The sequence below is a fragment of the Leptosomus discolor genome, chromosome Z, assembly GCF_034619465.1.
Source record: "Leptosomus discolor isolate bLepDis1 chromosome Z, bLepDis1.hap2, whole genome shotgun sequence".
In the NCBI taxonomy this organism is placed as follows: domain Eukaryota; kingdom Metazoa; phylum Chordata; class Aves; order Leptosomiformes; family Leptosomidae; genus Leptosomus; species Leptosomus discolor.
In genome coordinates this window covers 54,882,248-54,904,374 of record NC_141419.1, presented here as the reverse complement: position 1 = coordinate 54,904,374, position 22,127 = coordinate 54,882,248, and positions in this window count along the sequence as shown.

The following is a 22,127-nucleotide window of genomic DNA, read 5'->3' as shown; positions in this document are numbered from 1 at the left end:
CCAATGAAAGCATAATTTTGATTTTTTTTTAATACACTCGAAAACCACAAATTAATCTCCAAACTAGGCCAGGGACTATTTAAAGGAAATTTCTCTTAATCATTATTTCTCTCATTTCTGCAATTAATTTTAAGTGAAATTTTTAACAGAAAAGCTCATCAAGCCTATAAAAGGCAGCTGCTTTCTGATTAAAAAATCAGCCCCAAATCTGTATTTCTCTCCTGTTGACATTACTGAGAAGAAACATGCTGATCATCCCATTTGGCACCACTGTTGCTCAGAACTGGAAAAAGGTTCACGCTGCAGATGTAAAATATCTACTAAATGGAGCAATGGTTTTCCTCAAATACAGAGCTATCAACTTGAGAAAATGGCCCTTCCTTTGATGATAAATTGGGTATCTTTGATAATACTCCTCAAACCCCATAGGCATCAAAAGGGCATAACAAATAAGGGAATGTCACTGTGAGTATTTAAATTGCAGGGTACAATGCATGAGTACATGAAATTAACTGAATTGTAAGAAATCACCTTTCCAGATGCTGCCAGATTCACATGCTCTCTTAGCTGTGGTCATGTTTATGAAACAAAACATGTTAAGAAAGACATGCTACAGGCTTACACTATTTTAATGACTAGAAAACCACAACAAAATAATACAGAAATACTGTGCTGCAAATAGTATATTAAATCTCTCAGAAGTAATGGTGACTTGCATATTTTAGTCAGTTTACATTGCTCTAACAGAAAGGCAAGGTACCTCACACACATGTCCATGCTGTACTGTGAACTAGTTCATCAGTTACATCTTTCATATATTCGAAAAAACAAAAAAAAAAAATAAAGACTAAGTAAGTATCTCCATACTGCCTGTGAGATTTCTTACATGAGCAATATAACCACTGGGCATTGGTTCTTAATGATTTTCTCTTCTATTACCACATTTTTCATTAATTTTGAAATTAATCCCATCAACTTAATATTATATTCAGTGACATTCAGTCCTTGGCTTTGAAGGTGGATCTGTGATGGTTATTTCCTAAATGTGATGCCCTTCCTCAGGCTTTAGTGGAGAATCTACTGTATATTTGTATTTGTTCTGTTTTACAATATACTACGATATACAGTGTTACTCCTCACACACAGCCAAGGACTAGGTCTGGTTAATTAAAGGTTTTATTGCTCTGTAGAAAACTCAATGAGAGTAAACAATAGCGCACAGAATAAACATACAGCTCTTCTACTGCCACTTGTTTATAGCTGCTGAAAAATGTACTTAACAATTATTGTATTCTGCTCTAATAGTGACAGCAAATGACCTTGGTCAGCAGTAATGCGTGAATATGGGATGAGTTTTACAAATTATGCTTGTTGCTTAGAACATCTACATAAACATCTTTGTGTTCATCTCTGTTACAATATCCAGTCTTTGAAAAGTATTGTGCATTGTAATGAGTCTTATCCTGAGGGCGAAAACACATATATTAAATTTACCATTTTTATTAGCTCTTTCCAGTAATGTCTCTCAATAATATTTGCTACTTGTCATTTCCACTGCAAAGGATTTGGATACAGCATGTTTATTGATTATAAGGTATTTTCTGATAAATAAAAATTAAAAGAATCTGTCATTGATGTGTATATATTTTCACAGTGCAATTAACAGAGTCAACAGAAAGGATTTCAGTGCAAAGGTATTGAATAACTACATTTCCCTTGGACTTCTCCTGGAGCCCATGATAACTATTTTTGAAAATAAGGATGAAAGAGATGCAAAAAAGGAAGACCTGGGCAACTACAGGCAAGATCATGGAGCAGATCCTCCTGAAGGCTCTGCTATGGCACATGGAAAATGTGGAGGTGATTGGTAAAAACCAACATGGCTTCACCAAGGGAAAATCCTGCCTGATGACTCTGGTGGCCTTTTATGATGGAGTTATAGCATCAATTGACAAGAGAAGAGCAACTGATATTGTCTATCTGGACTTGTGCAAAGTGTTTGACACTGTCCTGCACAACATCCTGGTCTCCATAGTGGAAAGACATGGATTTGACAAATGGACCTTTTGGTGGATAAGAAATTGGCTGGAAGGTTGCACTCAAAAGAGTTGTGATCAATGGCTCGACATCTGAGTGGAGACCAGTGACAAGTGGTGTTTCTCATGGATCGGTACTGGGATCAGTGCTATTTAACATCTTTGTCAGTGACATGGACAGTGGCATCGAGTTCACCCTCAGCAAGTTTGCCAACAAGAACAAGTTGTGTGGTGAGGTCGACACTGGAGGGAAGGGATGCCATGTAGAAGGACCTTGACAGGCTGGAGAGGTGGGCCTGTTAAAACAAGGCCAAGTGTAAGGTTCTGCCCCTGGGTCGAGACAATTGTAATAAAGAAAGGCAAACTAGCTTTTAGAAAACTGGCTTTTAGAAAAGTGCTGCTGACCAGCCTTTAGAGACAGGGAGGGAGGCTGATTTGTACTAACCATTATGCATATATCCATTGTGGACTAACTAACAAACACTTTAAAGGTAAGAATGAAGCAGAATTCGCCAAGCAAAGGACACCAGGTGGAATCCTCCAATCAGACTGTGGGGCTCAAGGAGCACAGAAGACTAAGCAGGAGAGATAGGGAGGGCAGCTAGCAAAAGCTGGTTCTGCAGTTTGGAAAAAACCCAGGATAGTACAGGGCATGCGCCACAGGACAAGTTCAAAAGTTCAACCATGAGGAAGACTCGGACCTTCATCCCCAACGACCACCAAGGACTCTGACAGGGGGCGTAACTTGGACGGACTGAGACAGGACTATGGGAGGAACTTATGTTAATGAAATAATAAGAATAACCCAACCTTTTCTTAGAAATGTAATGAATAAACATGAAAGCTGTAAATATAAGGCAAGAATCCTAACACCTGGGCGTGCATGTATGGAAGGAGCTATCCCCCGTGCTTCCCGGCACCTCAATAAAGAATACCTGCTTAATAACACTAGTTGTTATTGAGTTTTCTCGGCTTCATAATCCCAAGCACAGATACAGGTGGGCAATGAGTGGATTGAGAGCAGTCCTGGGGAGAAGGGCTTGGACACACAGGTGGATGATAAGATGAACATGAGCCAACAGTGTTCACTTGCAGCCCAGAAAGCCAACTGTATCCTGGGCTGCATCAAAAGAAGTGTGGCCGGCAGGTTGAGGGAGGTGATTCTGGCCCTCTGCTCTGCCCTCGTGAGACACCACCTGGAATACGTGTCCAGCTCTGGAGCCCCCAGCACAAGAAAGACATGGAGCTGCTGGAGCAAGTCCAGAGGAGGGCTACCACGACGGTCAGAGGTTTGGAACATCTTTCCTACAAGGACAGGCTGAGAAAGTTGGGCTTGTTCATCCTGGAAAAGAGAAGGCTCTGGGGAGACCTTATAGTGGCCTTCCAGTACCTGGAGGGGGCCTACAAGAAGGCTGAGGAGGGACTGTGTACAAGGGCCTGCTGTGATAGGATGAGGGGTAATGGTTGGAAGCTGGGAGAGGGCAGGTTTAGACTAGGTACAAGGAAGAAGTTCTTCATTCTGAGGGTGGTGAGACACTGGAACGGGTTGCCTAAGGAAGCTGTGGATGCTTCATCCCTGTGTTCAAGACTGGGCTGCATGGAGCCTTGAGCAACCTGGTCTAGTGGGAGGTGTCCCTGCCATGGCAGGGGGGTTGGAACTAGATGATCTTTGAGGTCCCTTCCAACCCAAACCATTTGATGATTGTGTGATTCTATGAAGTATAGACATTAAAATAAACACTGTTTCTCCTAAAGTGTTTTTTACTGCAAATTTTATTTATTTTCAGGGGTTTCTCCACCACGTTAGCCCTAGGTCCTTTCTGAGTGATACGAAAAAATCCATTTCTACAGGCCATAAGTTTACTTGCTATAGGTCCATGTATAATTTTCTTTTCTTTAAGGAGGTTTAGGGCACAATGGCCAGATTCTCTAACTTAAGAACTGTCAGTTTTTCCTGGTTGGGCTGGGTTAGAATCATAGGCCAGTCATGTTGGCAGTTTTAAGCCAGCCAGGGCAGCTGACCTGAGTTAGCTACAGGTGTAGCCCATACCATAATGTCATAGTCATTATAAAGGGGGAAGGCTTGCTGAGGAAGGGGATCTCCTGTGGGGTTTCTGCTGGGATTTTTTTTCTGCTTCTTCTCTGGCTTCTCCCATCTCTCAGGGATTGCTCTCTGGTTGATTGTGATGACTGGGTATTCATCTGGCCGAGTACAACTCTGTATATCTGTGTTGGTATTGGTGTTATCAAAATCTGTTCTTACTTTCAGTCATGGGTCTGTTCTCCTTTTTCCTCATTCTCCTTCCCAGCTAGTGAGAATTCATCAGGTGATAGAGCGACTGTTTGCGTTTAGCCCTGTATACAGACTAAATGTAGACACAGTTGTATCAGCTGAATGAAGCTGGTGTCTTCCACCTGGTAGTTTGACCCAGTATCTGTTTTGCACCAGGAGATTCTGATCTGTGTGACCCCAGTAAGAAAGGTACTTGGATTTTTTAAGTTATAATTTAAAATACTACTTTTTAAAGCTAACATTATAGCAAGAGAATGGCATAGGTAACCTTATGTCCCTTTGGATGTTGGGGGCCCTGGATGATGTAGCACAAAACAGAACTCCAACCCAGGTGCAGCATGCCATGTAGTCCGTATTCATAGCATGGGGACTCCCCTTTCAGTCAGTTAAGCTATTATAACATTTTCTTATGAGAAAACAACTATATTTATCATTTCTTCAGTTTGCTCATATAGGAACTTCTTGAAGACAAAGGCAAGGCCACTGGTGGTCCCCAGCGGGAGGCGCCTGCGGGCTCCTCTGTTGCGTTTATCCAGTTACTGAGGGGTTTGTGCAGCACAACACAGGCCCAAAGGCCGCGCTGCACGTGCACTACACTGGGCTTATGTAATATGCATGTTTGTGATATGTGTCATCTTTGCCAGTCTCAGGTAATTGCACTTGAAACCTGTCTGTATTACAAGAATATGAGCTTCCACATTGTGAATGACAGAAGCTTATTAAGTGGGACAACTTTGAAATGATCGCTGAACTATATCTGGTGTCTGGAGTTTGTTTCCAAACCTTAAAAAAGGCCGTTTCGTAAAAGAGATCTTAAGAATGAGATCTTGAAAATGCACTCACTTTTTGAGTTCATTCTATGTCTCTCATTTTACCTGGTTAGGAGAACTGAGCAAACAGAGCTTATTTTCTGCATTTTTTTAAATCACAAGAAGAGTTTCTTAAGGAAGATCCAGACAAAACTTCTTGCTGTTCCTGATGGGTAAAGAATATAGGTTTACTGGGTGTAATCTTCACTTTTGTAAGTTATCACTTAAGCAGGTGTGTGGTCACAAAGGGTAAATCTGCATCGCTTGCTTGAGATCACCATTGTTGTTCTGATTTTTCAATAACATAGCTCTGTTCTAGTAGTTTGCTTAATATCAGCTTTCAGGGAGCTCCTTTTATCACACTTGCCATGTGATTGTTTAATGATTAGGGAAGAATGTTGAAGTAAAATAGTTCCTTGAACGATTACGCAGGCCTCATTTTGCTGAGAAAATAAAACTTGGTAATGGAAGATGGCTGATTTTGAAGTTCTGTTGCTGTCTGAATTTTTTTGTTCTCTTTCTGTCTGAGCTAGGATAATGCTAATTAACTTATTAATGAAATTGCCTGAAGGAAATAGACACAGCTTTTAAGGAATATATGTACACATCCCAAATAGTCATTGGTTTAGCCAGCACTAACATTTTGTATTACTGTTAATTATTTATAAAATATATCAGAGGATTTCTGGATCTCTGCAGATGCTTAGAACTTCAAGAAAAGCCCAACAGGAATTTACATAAGCCACAGTTGTCTGTTAAATACTATACATACATTGGAGGTGCTGGTGGTGTTTGGTTATGTTCATTTGAGCCAGGGCATCCAGAGCCACAACCATTCCCATATAGCATTTCTTAAAGTTTTCACTCTCAGTTCTCTGGAAGAAGAGGACAGCTTCATGTAACTCAACAACAAACTTTTCTGACCCACTTCAAAGAGAAAGCATCCTCCTCCTTTGAGGAAGCAACTTTTTATATTGTCAGAGATTTTCTACATGTCTTCCTCTTCAAGACTTTCCATCTAAAAGAAAACAATTTAAACCCATCCCTCACTTTCTTCTGGCCTAGGAGACTTTGAATCTGCCAAGTAGGAGTCTGGCCTCTGGACTGATTCCAGGCACCTGTGCTTGATTATCTTCCAGAGCAAGTGTCCATCATTCTCCTGGGCCTTAAGGGATCTCTTATAAGCCCTGATACACAATTATTGATGCTCAGTTCTTCCTCAGTTTGGCTCCACAAGCTCTGAGTAGTAAAAAGTCTATGGCACACTGTTATTAATCCATTTAGTAGTATGTAATATGATTTTCTCAGATTTTTCTTTTTTTTTCTTAGACTTACATGAACATCTAAACAGTACGATGTATATGTTCTGTGAACTCACCATGACTGTCTGTTAGAGTATTCAATACAGACTGTTTGTCTGAATCCTTAAATTGCTACAAAGCTGGTCTCAGTGTTATGGAGTACTTTCCAGGCAGCTGTCCTGCTATTCTTCATTTCCAGTCTTGATCAATGGATCCCATTCTCTGATATCACAAAATATGTTTGGGATAGGTCTTTAGAATTACAGGGATGGATCTCCTTTGGAACATAAAAAAAGAAAACACTCAACGAAAAAAAAACCACACCAAAAAACCCCAAACCAAAAAAAAAACCTACCCCAAAACAAAATCTAGGAAAGCAGTATGTGAATAAAAATACTTTTCTTCTTATCTCATTTATACTGTTCTGCCAGGAAATTTCTAATTTAATGCCCTTAGTGATCATCTGACCTCGTAAGAATGTTTAGATATTTATTCTTCAGCAAAACGTGATATTCCTCTATGTCTTTAACTCTAAGTCAGTTTTGTCAGAGCCATATCTTCTTGTGATGCCTCTGGAGAAACGTTTTGAGCCTAATCTCTCAATATGGTGTAACAGGAAAAAGGTAGGTGTAACAGGAAAAAGGTAGGTGAAACAGTTTTTGCCTGCCTTGTGTTTTGTTTTAAAGTATTTATTAATGCATGCTTTTTGGTCTTCATGTGTATTGAGTAACAGATGAATATTAGTGAAAATATATTTCTTTAACCTCACCTACTTAATTACTACAAAGTGGGCAAAAAATAAGTAATTTTAGGGAAGAAAATAAATTCCAGCATAACTGCTGATATGTATAATTTGTGGCAGATTCAGTCAGTATTTCTGACTACTTACAAAGATAATCAGGATTCTGAAAGCGTCATGTGTTTTTAAATGTTTAGATTGAAAAATTTTCTCCAGAAATGTCAGTTTCTATTTTTAAATAACTCCAGGGAAGAAGGTGGGTGGACGAAATAATCCTCTCTTGACCCACATTGGAAACAGACGTTTAATTTTTCTGGTATTTTCCTTCTCCTTCAGTCTGCCTCAGAACTTAATTCTCATTTTGGTTTGTTTGGTTTCTATCACTAGATTGGAGGAACCATTGCACAGCTTTAGAAACATGACCTATTCTTGGATTAATGATATGGGCGAGAGCTTAGTAGATATCAAAATGACAGCTATTCATTATTCGGGGAGATCCATGTAGGAAATTTAGCTTTCTTCATGAGATGGGACACACAGATTCATCATGGGCTTCTTTTAGCAGGAGTCCTGCCATCTGGTAGAGGTATTGCTCATTTCTGTCTGCCTTTGAGGCTGCCTAAGAAAGACCTCCTTGCTTGGAAAACTCAATAACATTAACTATGTAGCTATTAATTTATTTTTTTTAAATATTAGTGGCAGTTTTACCTCAGAAAAAAAAAAAAAAAGAGGTTATCTCAAGGTATGTAATACAGCCAGTATTTCCTAACAATTTTTATAGGAAATTGATAACAAAGGAAGACTAGTTATTTAAAAAAAGAGAGAATGCTCAATTAAAGCTTACTGCCATACAATGTGGCAAACTTGTCCTGCAATAAATCATTTATGAGTACCATCCAAGTGGACCTAGTTATATAGGTTGGGAATAGAAATGTTTCACAGCTGCAGGATGGGATCTCAGAGTAGATGTAATGCATGCACACACATGCTCATCCCTTATTCCACAGATTTTAAGAATCTGTCAAAATAATCTGTCCTTCCATTACAACAGCTAAATTACTTTTCATAAGCTTTTAAAAATTTAAAACCAATTAAGATTAATGCAGGCTGTAATTTTGTATTTGCATGATTATTTGATCAATTTCCCTCTGAGAATGAATATTACAGATTATTTAAAAAATGATTTTACCATTTACCATTAAAAAATGGTAAATGAAATGCCAGAATATTATATTTCATAAATTGTACCCCCTAAAATCATAACACTGATTTATTGCTGTGATCTGCTATTTAAAGCATGAACAAGAACTATTAAACTGTCATACCAGAAAGGATTTTTTTTTATTATTAACAGATGCATTCTGACTGGGGAGTCTCACTTTATCGTGAAACATGAATCTTGTTTCATGACGCCTTCATTAATTATGTATCTATTGAAATTCAAAGGTGGTTCTGCTTTAGGCTGAGACCTTAAGTTTTGACTCATGTTGTCATCAGCTCCACACTCGGTTCTGGTCACTTTGTCTTCAATGACCCGCCCATTATTATTAGTCTTTTTCCTATGTAAATAGAGACCAGTCTTGTTCCCTGAGTGTACATGATCTTTTTCTCCTCCTATCCCTTTGCTTCAATAAAAAATACATTTTTTAAAAATAGGAGAACATACTTTTTTGCTGCCTCATTTTTCAACAGCAGAATCATGGCATTTCAATTTTTTAAGTAAACAAAAAGTCCTATTTTTCATACTGACAGCAAAGAGCAGTGATGTATGAACCTGCAAGTCATATAATGACTTATCCATGATAATACTTGAAGGAGCCTTCATATATTTTTAAAGCAAGTCAAAATAATTTGTTTTGGCAATGCATTGGAATTCTTATTTTTCAAGCTGTAATATGTTATGTTCCAGTTTCTATGGTGTGGGTCCACCCTTACAGATTAGAATTGTTTTGTAAAATCAGTGAGAAGTTTCATGATAGCTGAAGTAGTTTTAAAATATTAATAGCACTATCCTCTTCATTTTAGTTTGTGTAATGATTTCCATTCTAAGGTATGTCTTTTTGCTGCAACTTGCATTTGATGCTGTAAATTTTAAGTGCTGATGAATTTGTTTATTAAGCCTAAATTGTGAGTCATGTTGTTAAGAAATAGTCTCATAGTTCAGTGGCAAAATTTACAGTAGATACTGTTGAAAACTTAATGGTATCTGCCTCAAAATTAAAGTCAAAATGAATCAACCATTAAAGGAATTTGAGGAACTAGATAATGTTCCTCTTATTTACATGTTTATGAAGTTATTTAACAACTTCATTCTCTTTATCTCTCTTAGTGCTTCTCATAAGGGCAGGAAGGGGTAAAAATGAAGCACTGATTAAATAAACATTAAAATTTAAAGTGCTGGCAGAAAATCCTTGTAGTAAATGAAGGTACAGCTGGTCTACCTGTATTAGTGTTGTCCTCTCTGCTGTTTTCACAGATCAGTATGAGGTGGGACGAAGGCCCCACTTTCAGTTCTGTCCCTGATGGCATGACTTGGAGTTTGATAGTCTTGTCAGATTTACTCCTGGACCTGCATATCAGAGTCTTTCAACTCACTTGCAAAGCAAGCCCTCCTTTGCCTGGGATGAGAGACTGTATTTTTACTGAAGGCTTAAATTAAACTTTTTTACGGCCTTATAACCAGTCTGTCTCATTTCTAGAAATGAAACCAGTTTCTAGAATATGTAGAATATGTATCCAGCTTTTTCAGACTGTATGTCAAAAACTTCTGGTGAATGCTGTGGATGGGTGGACTGTTAGTTGTTTTCAGACTCTTTTAAGAGAAAGTGAGCACCTCAGTCAATATAATTTCTGCTCAATTAGCTGATCTCCTGGGAGTTAAAGCAACCCATTAAGTATCTCCCTTCTTAACAGAGGGTTCTAGCTGAAGAGTAGAGAAGTTCAAGATGACTGACCAGCTATTCATTCCTGCATCCCATACGAGCATATATATCCCCTCATGTGATACAAAGCCAAGCTTAAAAAAAAATCAGTTCTATAATCTTGGAAATAATTTTGAGACGGGTATCTTGCAGTCAATTCCCTCCTTAGTCATAGGTAAGAATCATTATTAAAGGCAAATTAAGAAACAGAGATTTCATAAAGTTCAATTTTCCTCAATACTTTAGTGTTTTCTGAAAATAACAATGAATGCCTCAGTTGGATTGGACATCAACTTTGCCAAAGGTCTGAGGGCTGTAACAGGAACATGGAATTGGATTGAAAAAAAACATAACATTCACTCTATGCATAGCCAAATAGCAAAGAATATGTCAAGGATTAAAACAAATTCTGATTAAAAACTGTCTTACTGGAGTAGATATTAGTTGTTAAAGTCACTTAGAATATGGGGAGTAAGGAAGCTGTTGAGGGTCTCACTTAAGATTTAGCTAGGTCTCTGGCAGCCTGATTCTTGCCTGCTCTTGCTAATGGAGTACTTTGTATACTTACTTGATAGCAGCTGTGGAAGGATTTGATGCCGCCAAATGTTGTGCTTTGGCTTTTGAGGGAGGCAGTCGATATTAGAGATTTAAGAAGGAATGATATAGATTACTTAGAATTTAGCACTAGTCAGGGAGACAGGGAAGAGAGAGACAGAATGAATAATACCTAGACTCTTAAAATGTCCAAACAAACAGAAAACTAGTTCAGGAATTATTGCTGTGAATTATAACACATGGAGAAGCTAAGATTTGAGGCAGATGGTCCTACACAGTTCTGTGTCAATGCAGCTGTCATCAGATCATCTTTCTTTATGAAAAGTGTGTCACCTGAGAAAGAAAAATTCATATTATGGCAATTTCAAGGTTTCCTTGGTAAAGAAGGATTGCACTTGTCTGAAATAATACAAGGGAGTGGTACATCTGTAGCACAGCTTGGACTATGTAACCTGCAGGTTGCTGTAATCAGCAGTGGTACCCTGAGATCAGTCAAAAGCCAAGACCCCTCAGTTGTTTACATGTGCAAAAAACTCTTCACACTTACTCTGTTTTTCTTATATGTGTAGGCAGATTTTATTAATACCTGTGCAGGTAACTGAGGCAGGTGACAGTTAAGGAAGCAGTGTGAGTACACGGATACCTAAAATAACATGTCCTAGTAGGGCAGTCAGAAAACTCTCATCTGAGATGATGATGATAAAGTTTCAGGAAAACAATTGTGCATTTTTAAGGAGATTATTTCAGTACACATTAGCAACTATTTAATTCTGGGTATAAATAATACAAATGACTAGTAAATTCTCTATTCTTTCGCAACCAAATTATCTGAATTATTAGGGAGAGGTGATTTCTGTGGTGACCTTTGCTAGCCAAGACTTTAGCCAACAAAGGGAAGGGAAGCTGGGAAGGGAACTGGTAACTGTAATAACTTGCATGGAGAGGCAGGAGCTGTGGGTCAGCTGTTTACTTCCACATATGGTAGGTTTACATGCTAAATACATAATTTCCCAATAATACAGAGGTGGAAGTCGATTCAGAGAACACTATCCTCTAAAAATCTTGACAGGTGCATTGGGTATTCTTATATTCAGTTCACTGTGGACAGCGTTACCTTTTCCAAGTACCTGGAGGATCTAGGCAGTGCAGCAGAGAGTGGGTGGCTGCGCTAGTCTTTTTTCAGATGATTTGCACCATGAGAACTATTTGAAATACTTGCCAGATAACCTGTAGTAATAGTTTTGGCCTAATTAATCTAAATTTATGCAACCCTGTGGTTCTTTTTTGTGCTCAGGATATACACACACAAACAAAAATGCACACAAACTTCATAAATTCACATGAAGGAATTGTGCAGAGTATACCTGAAATAATGCAATAAATGCTTTAAGTGAATTGACAAGGATTTATAGAAAAGCCTATGAATAGCAATAATCCTTTTTAAAATTACAGTCTTATACCTAAGTAGAGACATTTATAAAGAAGTTTTCTGCTTTTGTATCCTTTTTCACTTTATGAGGACCTTAATAAGATCCTTTGCTTTTCCAGCTACCAAAGAACAGCACATTTTTGTTTTAGTTAGGAATGCAGAAGCTTTTTAAAGAGGCAAAAAAACACCACAAACACCAAAAAAACCCCTCCAAACCAAACTCCTCAGCATTGAATCCATTAGGATGCAATTTATTTAAAAAACAGAAAAACTTTACATATCCTCCTGTAATAAAGAAAAAGGCTGGTTTGTAATGAAGTATACGTATGTAGGTATCCATTGCTGACTAACTAACTAGTGTTTAGAGATGAGAAGGAAGCAAAGTTAGCCAAATGAAGGACATCAGGTGGAATCCTCCAATCAGACTGTGGGGTTCAAGGAACACAAAGGACTGAGCAGGAGAGATAAAGAGGGAAGCTAGCAAGAGCTGGTTCTGTGAATTGGAAAAGACCCAGGATGGTACAGGGCATGTGCCACAGGACAAGTTCAAGAGCTCAACCATAAGAAAGACTCAGATCTTCATCCCCAACAACCACCAAGGACCACCAACAGAGATGTAACTTGGGTGGACTGAGGCAGGACTATGGGAGGAAATTATGTTAATGAATTCCTGGAAATGATTAGAATAACCCGACCTTTCCTTAGAAATATAATAAATATGTATAAAAGCTGTAAATATAAGGCAAGAATCCTAATGCTTGCGTGTGCATGTATGGAAGGAGCTATCCCTCGTGCTGCCTGGCGCTGCAATAAAGAATACCTGCTTAATAACACTTAGTTGTTATTGAGTTTTCTCTGATCCACTCCTCTTTCTCTGTTACTGTTACACAAATAGTTTTCTTTATTCCTTTCATCCTCTCCATGATGGACCAATGAACAGAAAAACAAAAGTGATGCAAAAACCCTAAAACTTCTGCATACATAGTGTTACCCTGTGCTATGCTGTAGAATGTATACTTATACTCCACCATTAAAATAACATGACACGCTTAAAGTTACAAATAATAGATTAAAAAGTGCAAAGAAGTCTTTTCGGTGGGTGAAACCAAAGAAATGAATTGAAAAACAATTAAAAGCAAGTATTGACTATGTGCAAGTCATATCTATTGATATTATCACTATCTATTACAAGACAGCAGCAAAATTACATAAATATGGGATCCTGAATAGAATAGAATTAGAATAGTGTGGTGGTTTGGTGTCTGGAGCAGTTTTGGTAGTGGTGGATGGAGTCTCAGAGGTGGCTTCCGTAAGAGGCTTCAAGAAGCTCCCCCGGCTCTAATTTTGGACCTGCCTCTGGGCAAGGCCAGGCCAACGGCGCCTCTGTGAATAACTCTAAGAGTGAAAGAAGCAGCTGATTACTCTATTTTGTCTGTTTGTGTTGGTGAGCGGGTGAGAAAGAAGGGCGACGGGAGAGAGACAACCCTGCGGACACCCAGGTCAGTGAGGAAGGAGAGGGGGAGCTCTGCTAGTGCAAAGGTTCCCCTGCGGCCCGCGGTGGGGTGGCAGCTGAGCCCCTGCAGCCCCTGGAGCCCAGAGGTCGCCCTGCAGCCCGCGGAGGGCCCCGGGCCGGAGGGGCAGGGACCGGGCCCGGAGCAGCCGCGACTCCGCCCGCGCTGGAGCCGCCCGTCGGTGGGAGGGCGGCAGCACCGGGAGGGACCCGCCCCGGGGGGTTCTGGGGAGCTGCGGCCCCGCGGGAAGGACTCACGTTGGGGCGGTGGGTGGAGGGCTGTCTGCCGGGAGAGGGACCCCGCGGTGGGGCAGGGGAGGGCTGCGAGGGCCCCTCTCCCTGAGGGGGAAGGAGCCGCGGAGACACCTTGTGCCAGATGGACTGTAACCCCCATTCCCTGCACCCCTGCGCTGCTTGGGGGGAAGAGGGAGCAGAGCTGAGCCCGGGAAGATCGGAGTGGTGGTGGGGGAAGGTGTGTGGTATTTAAGACCTGGTTGTATCTCTCATTTTCCTTGATGGTGGTGGTTGTTTTGTATTAAATGTATGTTGTTATCCCCAAGTTGAATCTGTCTTTTGCCCGTGACCGTAACTGGTGGGTGAGCCTCCCTGTCCTTTGTCTCGAGCCTTTTGGTTGCATTTTCTCCTCCCCATCCCTCAGGGTGGGGGTGCTTTTGGAGCAGCTGCGGGGTGCTTTTGGAGCCAGCTGGGTAGGCTCAAACCACGACAAATAGAATAAGAATTAGAATAAGAATAGAGTAAGAATAGAACAAGAATAAGAATAGAAACAATCAATACATAGCTCTTTAACATTTTAAGTCATTTAATGATTATTTGTCTTCATGGTGTATCTTTTAATATACCGGATTTCAAGTAGGGATGCATTTACCTAACACCTGCCACAAGATATGAAGGGAAACACAAAGAAGTACCATTATCTAGGTTGTATCATCAAACCTTTATGACTAATCCACATAATAATAAAAAAATAAATTGGCTGGGACTTCAGTTCTGAGATCTAAAATAATGCCTTTTAATACACGTAGCAGCATTAAACAATGTGGGGTCTGTTGGATGGAAATGAGACTTCTTCCTGAATTATCAGCTTCAGGGTGTCCTTTTGAAGCACAGGGAACTGACAACTTACACCTTCCTTTCACACCCCTTCCTATTCCTTTACCCCTATGTTTCTTTCTTTATTTTTTTTTTTTTTATTACGAGAAGATTGCTTTCCATAATGAAGCTGGCCTTGAAGTGACCCTTGGGGTAAAGTTTGTTGGCAAGTCCTTGTGCTCAGATTCTGTGGATGACTTCAAACAAACAGAAATAGAGGGCTTACCTCAGGGAATCTGCCATTCTTTTTTTCTTTCTTCCTCTTAATAGGCTGAAGAGCTGAAGTCATCACTCATTAGGTCTGGAGGAAGGAGAATAAAAAGAAATAGTTCCTCTATACTGTCCTTAATGCGCTCTGTCTAGTTAAGAGATGCTTTATATGGGTGACAGTCCCTAGTCCATAAGGGAAGCAAATAACCATCCATCAAATGCAAAGTCAGATTACATTCCTGACTGTTACTAGGAGAACCTACTACCACTACTTATATCTTTCTATCAATGAAGGTGTCACTTGGGAAAGAAAACAACTTAAATACTCTCAGGTTCTGATATTAATGGAGGATGCTCGTTACCAGAGATTGCACTCCGAAAAGACAAGGAAGGGATTGAGATCAGAGCACACTGTTATATCAGAGCATCTGACTATGTGATAAAAATTTAGGTAGGAGATAAATTATGATTAAACAAAAAAAAATCACAGAAAATTTTTAGGTTGCTGAATCCCTTAAGTTACAGGAAAAGATACTGCTTTTTAAAAGCTGAATTTCTGATCAACTTTTTCTGATACAGGCTATGTAACAGGTGGTAAAAAATGATGTTAAATGTGAAAGAAAGGCAGGAAGGGAAGGAGAAAAACATTGCTGTGCCAAAACCCTATTAGACAATCAGATGGTGTCATCTTGCATTTGTAACATAACTTTTTATGCAAAGAATTTACACATGGTTGGACAAAGGCTGGTTTCAGTGTAGCCTCAGGTCAGGGAAACATCAGGCATGATGGACTTCAGCAGGGACATCTTATCCCTCTGGAAATTAGTTCATGAATGGAATGTCAGGGGATTTTATTTGTTCTCTTCTTGCTTGAGTTGCCAGCAAATGAATCCAAATAAAAACAGCCAGGGAAGAATGTTCAACTCTTTAAAAATAGTTTTTAGATGTTTACACCAATTCATTGTAATAAGTGCTGAAAGAAGGACTTCATTTTCAAAATGCAGTTGCATTTTGAATCTAAAACTTTAGTTTGGTTAAATTGTTGATTTGAGACCAGCTGTTTTATAATGGTGCAATACACACTGAGAATCTCCATCAAAAATGTAATAAGATGGTTAAGGGTAATGTCATAAAATCTATGATAAAAACAGGCAAAAAGAAAGGACTGTTAAAGTTGACATGTAAGAGTGTTCCTACTGACACATGGTAAATTTACATGTGTAGTGACAATGGGATTTACATCTGAAAATTCTCCACACTTTACAATGTTATTCAATGAACATATAAATCAAACAATCCTTAGCTTTCTTTTGGAATACTATAAAAGCTCTCAAATATGAAGAGTAGTTAAAAATCAAAAATCCTCTATTGTGGAATATACACGTGGGAGAATACTAGAAAAAATAATTTGGAAAACCAAGAGCCTATCCAAACATATTCCTCGATACTCTCTATTTGTTTTCTTTACAGCTAAAACTGGCCTGGATTACTTTGGATGTTAATACATTGTGTAATGAATATAATGTTAAAATAGCCAAGCTGTTTGTTTATAATATCCTTCATTCTAATATCTCTGAAACAATACATAAGTGAGAATCCAGGGGTAAGCTAGACAAAATAATACTTGGATTCAAGAAAAGACATTTTCGTTTTTAATAGAAACATATTGTTTCAATATTCCGTAAAAATTTGAAATGACTGTCAGCTAATGCAAGATACAATGAAATAAATCCTAAAGTAGTGAAACATGATTTAGGACCTTACAACTATACTGAGTAACTATGGTATCAGGAAGTCACTGTGATATCAGCAGTATGTGACTTTTAGTCTTTTTATACAGAGAATCCTCAATTCATACCAAAGAATCAGGCTCTCACTCTAGCTTTGTCAGCATGATACTGTTTCCAGGTCCATTAGGCTTGCTTTGGGGATATAAGTATTTCTGCAACATGCTGGTGATATTACCAGAGGTTTCTGTTTAATATAAGTCTAAATAAATAACAGAATTCTGTTTCAGTACTTAAACCTGGGTTAGGTTGAACTGAAATAGGTTTTTTTTCTTTTTCTTTCATAATTTCCCCTGCCAATCCACCCTCCCAAATGCTGTTCACCTGAAAATTTTAACTCCATTACTAAGTTTTCATATTGCTTTGATTTCTAAACAATATTTTGATCAGTGTTTAAATAAAAAAATACCCAACCTATTGTTTTGAAATGGAGAAAGAATTTTTTGGTTTTAGAAGTTGTCAAAACAAAAGATTAGTTGCTTCCAGGTTGCTCAAAGCCCCATCCAACCTGACCTGACATTTCCAATGATGGAGCATCTACAACTTATCTGTGTAACCTGTTCTAGTGTCTCACCATCCATCGTAAAAACTTTTTTCCTTATGTCTAACCTAAATCTACCCTAATTCAGTTTAAAACCATTGCCCCATGTCTTTCCATTAACAGGTTTGGTAAAAAGTCTCACCTTTCTTATAAGCCCCCATATAATGTTCAGTTTATTTATAGAAACATAATGCATACACATTAATACATATGTGCATATAAACTGAACAGAATATTTTATAAGAAAGTACTTAATCTTCATAACCTTTTAAAATGTTTCTTTGCAGTGTTTGTTCTGGTTTTCCATTGAAAGTATTTGACCAGATTCCTGAACCTTCAAGCTGTTGAGTTTTGTTGGGGTTTTTTTGTCAGATATTTACTATTTGCTGAAATGGTTTTGCTTACTCCCACAGTGCTGTTTATTTTCCATGTGATGGAGCGCTTGTGTCTATTCTTTTTGTTTTCTTCTCAGAGAAATATTTTCCTCAGTCTCCTTGAATCATACTAGATGAAGAAGGCTCCAGTTGCCTCTTCCTTATGCTACCTGAAAGTTCATTCACTTCATAGTTCAAGCCTCAGTGTGGATGAGGTCTCAAGGGGAACAGGAAATCTCAGGTAAGGTCCCATATAAGGCAACATCACCATTTCAGAAAACATGATTCTCTTCTATCTTCACTACATGCTAACAATATTCTTTTTCAGCTGGACTGTCAATGTCTCAACTGACACAAGCTCTATGAATTGCCACCGTATTGTTTTTTGAAATATTGTGATGGCTTATATGGCAACCAGATCTGAAGATTCACATTTTAAGTTCTAGTTTCAAGAAAGGTTTCAACATTTTCTTTTGTTTATTGTAAAGTTTGATAGCGTAGTACATGTGTGCAGAGATGTTAGCAATTAAAATCCTAGTGTCACAGTCAGTCTCCTCTTTGATTGCATTCTTTCCTACAGATTCATATGACTTGCCCATCTTTCTTGTTACCCAAGAGTTATATTTTATGAGTTTAAAAAGACTAGCAGTATTTCAGGCTGAAATTCATTGTTACCCAAGGCTGTATAACACATTTGCTGCCTTTGAACCTGTATATTAAACCAAATAGGAAGACACAGTACCAAGAATTATGGGTGTTTTAGACAGTAATTATTTTTTCCTTTCTCACTTAAAAGTGTTCACAGAAGAGGAACCATTGGAAGCTGTTCTTTGGAAACGTACATTTTTCCCATCATCAAAGGAGGAAGGTAGGGAAAGGATGATACCTTCTTGCTAAGTACATTTGTTGTGACAACTTTCTGACGTTTATGGTTAAGATCAGCACAAGTATTCATCATAACATTGGCAAACTATGTTCATTTCTAAAAGAAAATATAATATTTTGAAGACAGTTTCTAGCATAGGGTAAACTCGGCCTAATTCCTCTTTAGTGAGAGTGTGTTTACTAGAAAAAGCAATTAAAAAGACAAAGAAAAGTGACGAAATAAAATAAACAGAACCACAAAGGGATAATAAAATAAAAAATGTAAAGTGCTGGAAGAGAAAAACAAGAAAAATAGATCTGTACCCCTCATCTTAGTTGACCTTTCTGAAATGGTAAAGCATAAAGGTATTATCAAAGCATTTTTCAAAAGAGTCACTATGAACACATTTTAAGGTTAAGTGGAAGAGGGCAATGACCAGCAATACTGCAGCAGAAGTCTGTTTTATGTATTTAATTGTGCAACTTTAGCATGGGGTATAGGAGCCCCTGAAATCCCAATGCCATTTTGATAACAAATTGCAAAGGCTAGTTGGTGAAATACTATATAACAAATGCATTAAAACCATACAAACAAAACTATGTGTATTTTCAAAACATCATCACAGTATACAAAGACCACAGATTCTAGAATAACTCTGCAATTCGATATTGTTACACTCATTCTGTTACACTAGGAAAAATTATTTTTATTTATATGTTAATTTTGCATCAAGAAAATAGCCTCCTGAAACATGTATTTGGTGTTAAATTGAAGACTGACAGGTGAGGCTGTGTTGTCATCCACACAGGAGGAAAAAACCTACCAGGTGATTTAAACAGCAAAATAAACTCCTACGGCAGTGAATCACAGAGTGATCTTCCATGTGAGCAACATCCCAGCTGAGGGTGGGAGCTTCACCTATTCACTGAAGTCAGGATTAGACTCACACAAACTGATCCCAGATACTCCAACACAGAAATCTGGCTGCAATTACATGGGAGCATACTTTCTCAGAACACCCTCTGCTTGCACCAAGGTTGAAAATATTTCTGCAAAGTATTTTCTCTGTGATCCAAACTTGCCTGGTGTAATTATTTTTTTTTACGAACTCAAAAAAACAGATTAGCTTTTTGGAACTTTCTTTCTGATTTGGGAACATGTCCAAGGCAGCAGAGCTTAACTTCCACTGAATATAGGTCCACTTATGGTTTTGGATACAAACTCTGGAATATTTATAGCTGTACTGGGTATAGGTGCTGCCAGCAGCAGGGGGGAAGCCGGGGGCTGCCCCATGGTGGACACAGCCACTTTGAGCTAGCTCCAGTGGAGGACACAGATGAGCCCATCAGTCAAGATGATAGTGCCTCTGTAAAAGTAGATGTAAGAGAGGGCAAAATGGTACACGGGCAGTGAGGAGAAAGGAAAAAAGTGTGAGAATCAACCTTGTAAGCACCAAGGTGAGAGGCGAAGCAAGGGAGGAGGTGCTCTGGACACCAGAGTAGAGATTTCCTTGCAGCCCATGGGAGAGACTTTGGTGGAAGAGCTATTTCTCTGCTTCCCATGGAGAGGGCCATGGTGGAACAGGTACCCACTTTGCAGCCCGTGCAGGACTTCATCCCAGAGCAGGTGGATGTTCCCTGAAGAAACTGCAGCCCATGGAGAGCTCATGCTGGACTGTGTTTATCCTGAAGGACTGCAGCTTGTGGGAATGACCGACAGTGGAGCAGGGGGACACTGTGAGGAGGAAGGAGCAGCAGAGAGGAGCTGTTATGGACCGACTAAAGTGCCCATTACTCATCCTCTTGCACTGCTCTTGTGGGGGGAGGAGGAGTTGGGAATGAAGTTGAGCCTGGGAAGAAGTGGAGTGTAATTGGGGGAAGATGTTTTAGTTTTGTCTTTGTTTCTCATGATACTACTCTATTTTAATTGGCAATAGATTATTTAATTTTCCTCAAGTCGAGTCTGCTTTTGCCATAATGGTGATTGGTGAGTGATCTCTCTATCCTTATTTCAGCACATGAGCTTTTCCACCATATTTTCTCCCCCGTGTCCTGTTGAGGTGGAGTGAGATACAAGCATTTAAACTGAATCTAAGTTTTGGAAGAAGCTTATGTCAGTATTTATTTTACCTGACCTGCACTGTCATTGAAGAGCAACAGGGATCTTTATTCTTGACTGTTTAAATGAAGAGTTGACTCAAAAATTAGGAACTGATTTTTTTTGCCTTCATACTGTGGAAGGGAAAATAAAGGTCCAAATGTGATGTTTATTATCATTATATGTCTGTCAAACTTCGCCAGGAACACTATTCAAAACATATGCACATATTGCAGTTCACTTGTTTATTTTTGTCTGCAAATTTAGCCCTGCTGAATGGAGCAAAACATTGAACTCGACACCTACACATTATTATGTTTAATTTTCTTCTTCATTCTTGTATATTAATAGAAAATCAGTTTGAACACCAATACTAACTTTGAGGGTAGGCTGCTTTGACAGCACTCAGAAAATCTCCAAGTGTGAGGGGGAAAACTATTGGAATTGAGAGTCTTGAACAGGAGCTCCAAACCCTTCCTGAGGAAAAGAACAAGTCTAGCCTCTGGATAGAGTAACAACACTGAGTACTTTTGGCAGTTCCTCCCTATGATCCCCACTCTGCTGTCAGGGACTGGACACCCTTCCCTGACTAGCGTGGCTGAATCTAGCAAGTAATTTTGGATTGAATTAGTTTCTGTGACTGACAAAACAGACTTTACAGTAAGCAAATTGAATTTCTCTGGTTCAGTGACCACTATGGCACTGCTCTTCTCAAGGAGATTTTCACATTATTGAGGTCTGTTAAGTTTCCTGGTAAATAGCCACAGGCAGCACACACTGCAACACAACTGATTCCTTATCTGCTGTCATTAAAAAAAAATAAAAATTTCTGTCTACATCTAACAAGTCACATGTATGCATACACACACCCATGCACACACAAAGAAAACAAAATGCAAATATCTGCATAAAGTAGTTTTGTTGTTGTTGTTGTTCTACTGAGACTATATTTTATATAGCCTGAAAATACACATAATGGTTTTCTTGGAGAGACTTAGCATCAGTACCTAATGTTACAAAATGCAATGTGTTTTTAATGGAGTGAAAAGGGAGGAATGCTTATTTATCTTAAATACACTTATGAATGGGGAACTGGCACTGTGTGCCTTGATTCAGTTAGGTTAGAGGCTAGTGCCAGCCATATCATGGAAAGAAATACAAGAACTTCATATTTAAGTTATCACTAACATGCAGTCTTGCATCACTGGTATCACAAGACTCCCTACCGCTGGCACTGAACATAGCTTCCAAGTATTTTATTTATTTTATTTGACTAATATAGCATATATATATACACCATAAAACTAGCATCTATAGCATATATAAAATACATTTTTTTTTAGGTAGTGCTTATCAAATTATTAGCACATACAAGAAATAAATTCACACTTTTCAAGTCTCTCAATTTACACTGCAGATTTTCCCAATTACGGTTTATTTTTGTAAAGTCCTTTTTTATTCTTCCCCAAGACAAGGGAAATTGTAACATTATTGTCATTTTCATGGATAGTTTTTACTCCCTTAATTGGGAGTTTTTTTCATGGATAGTT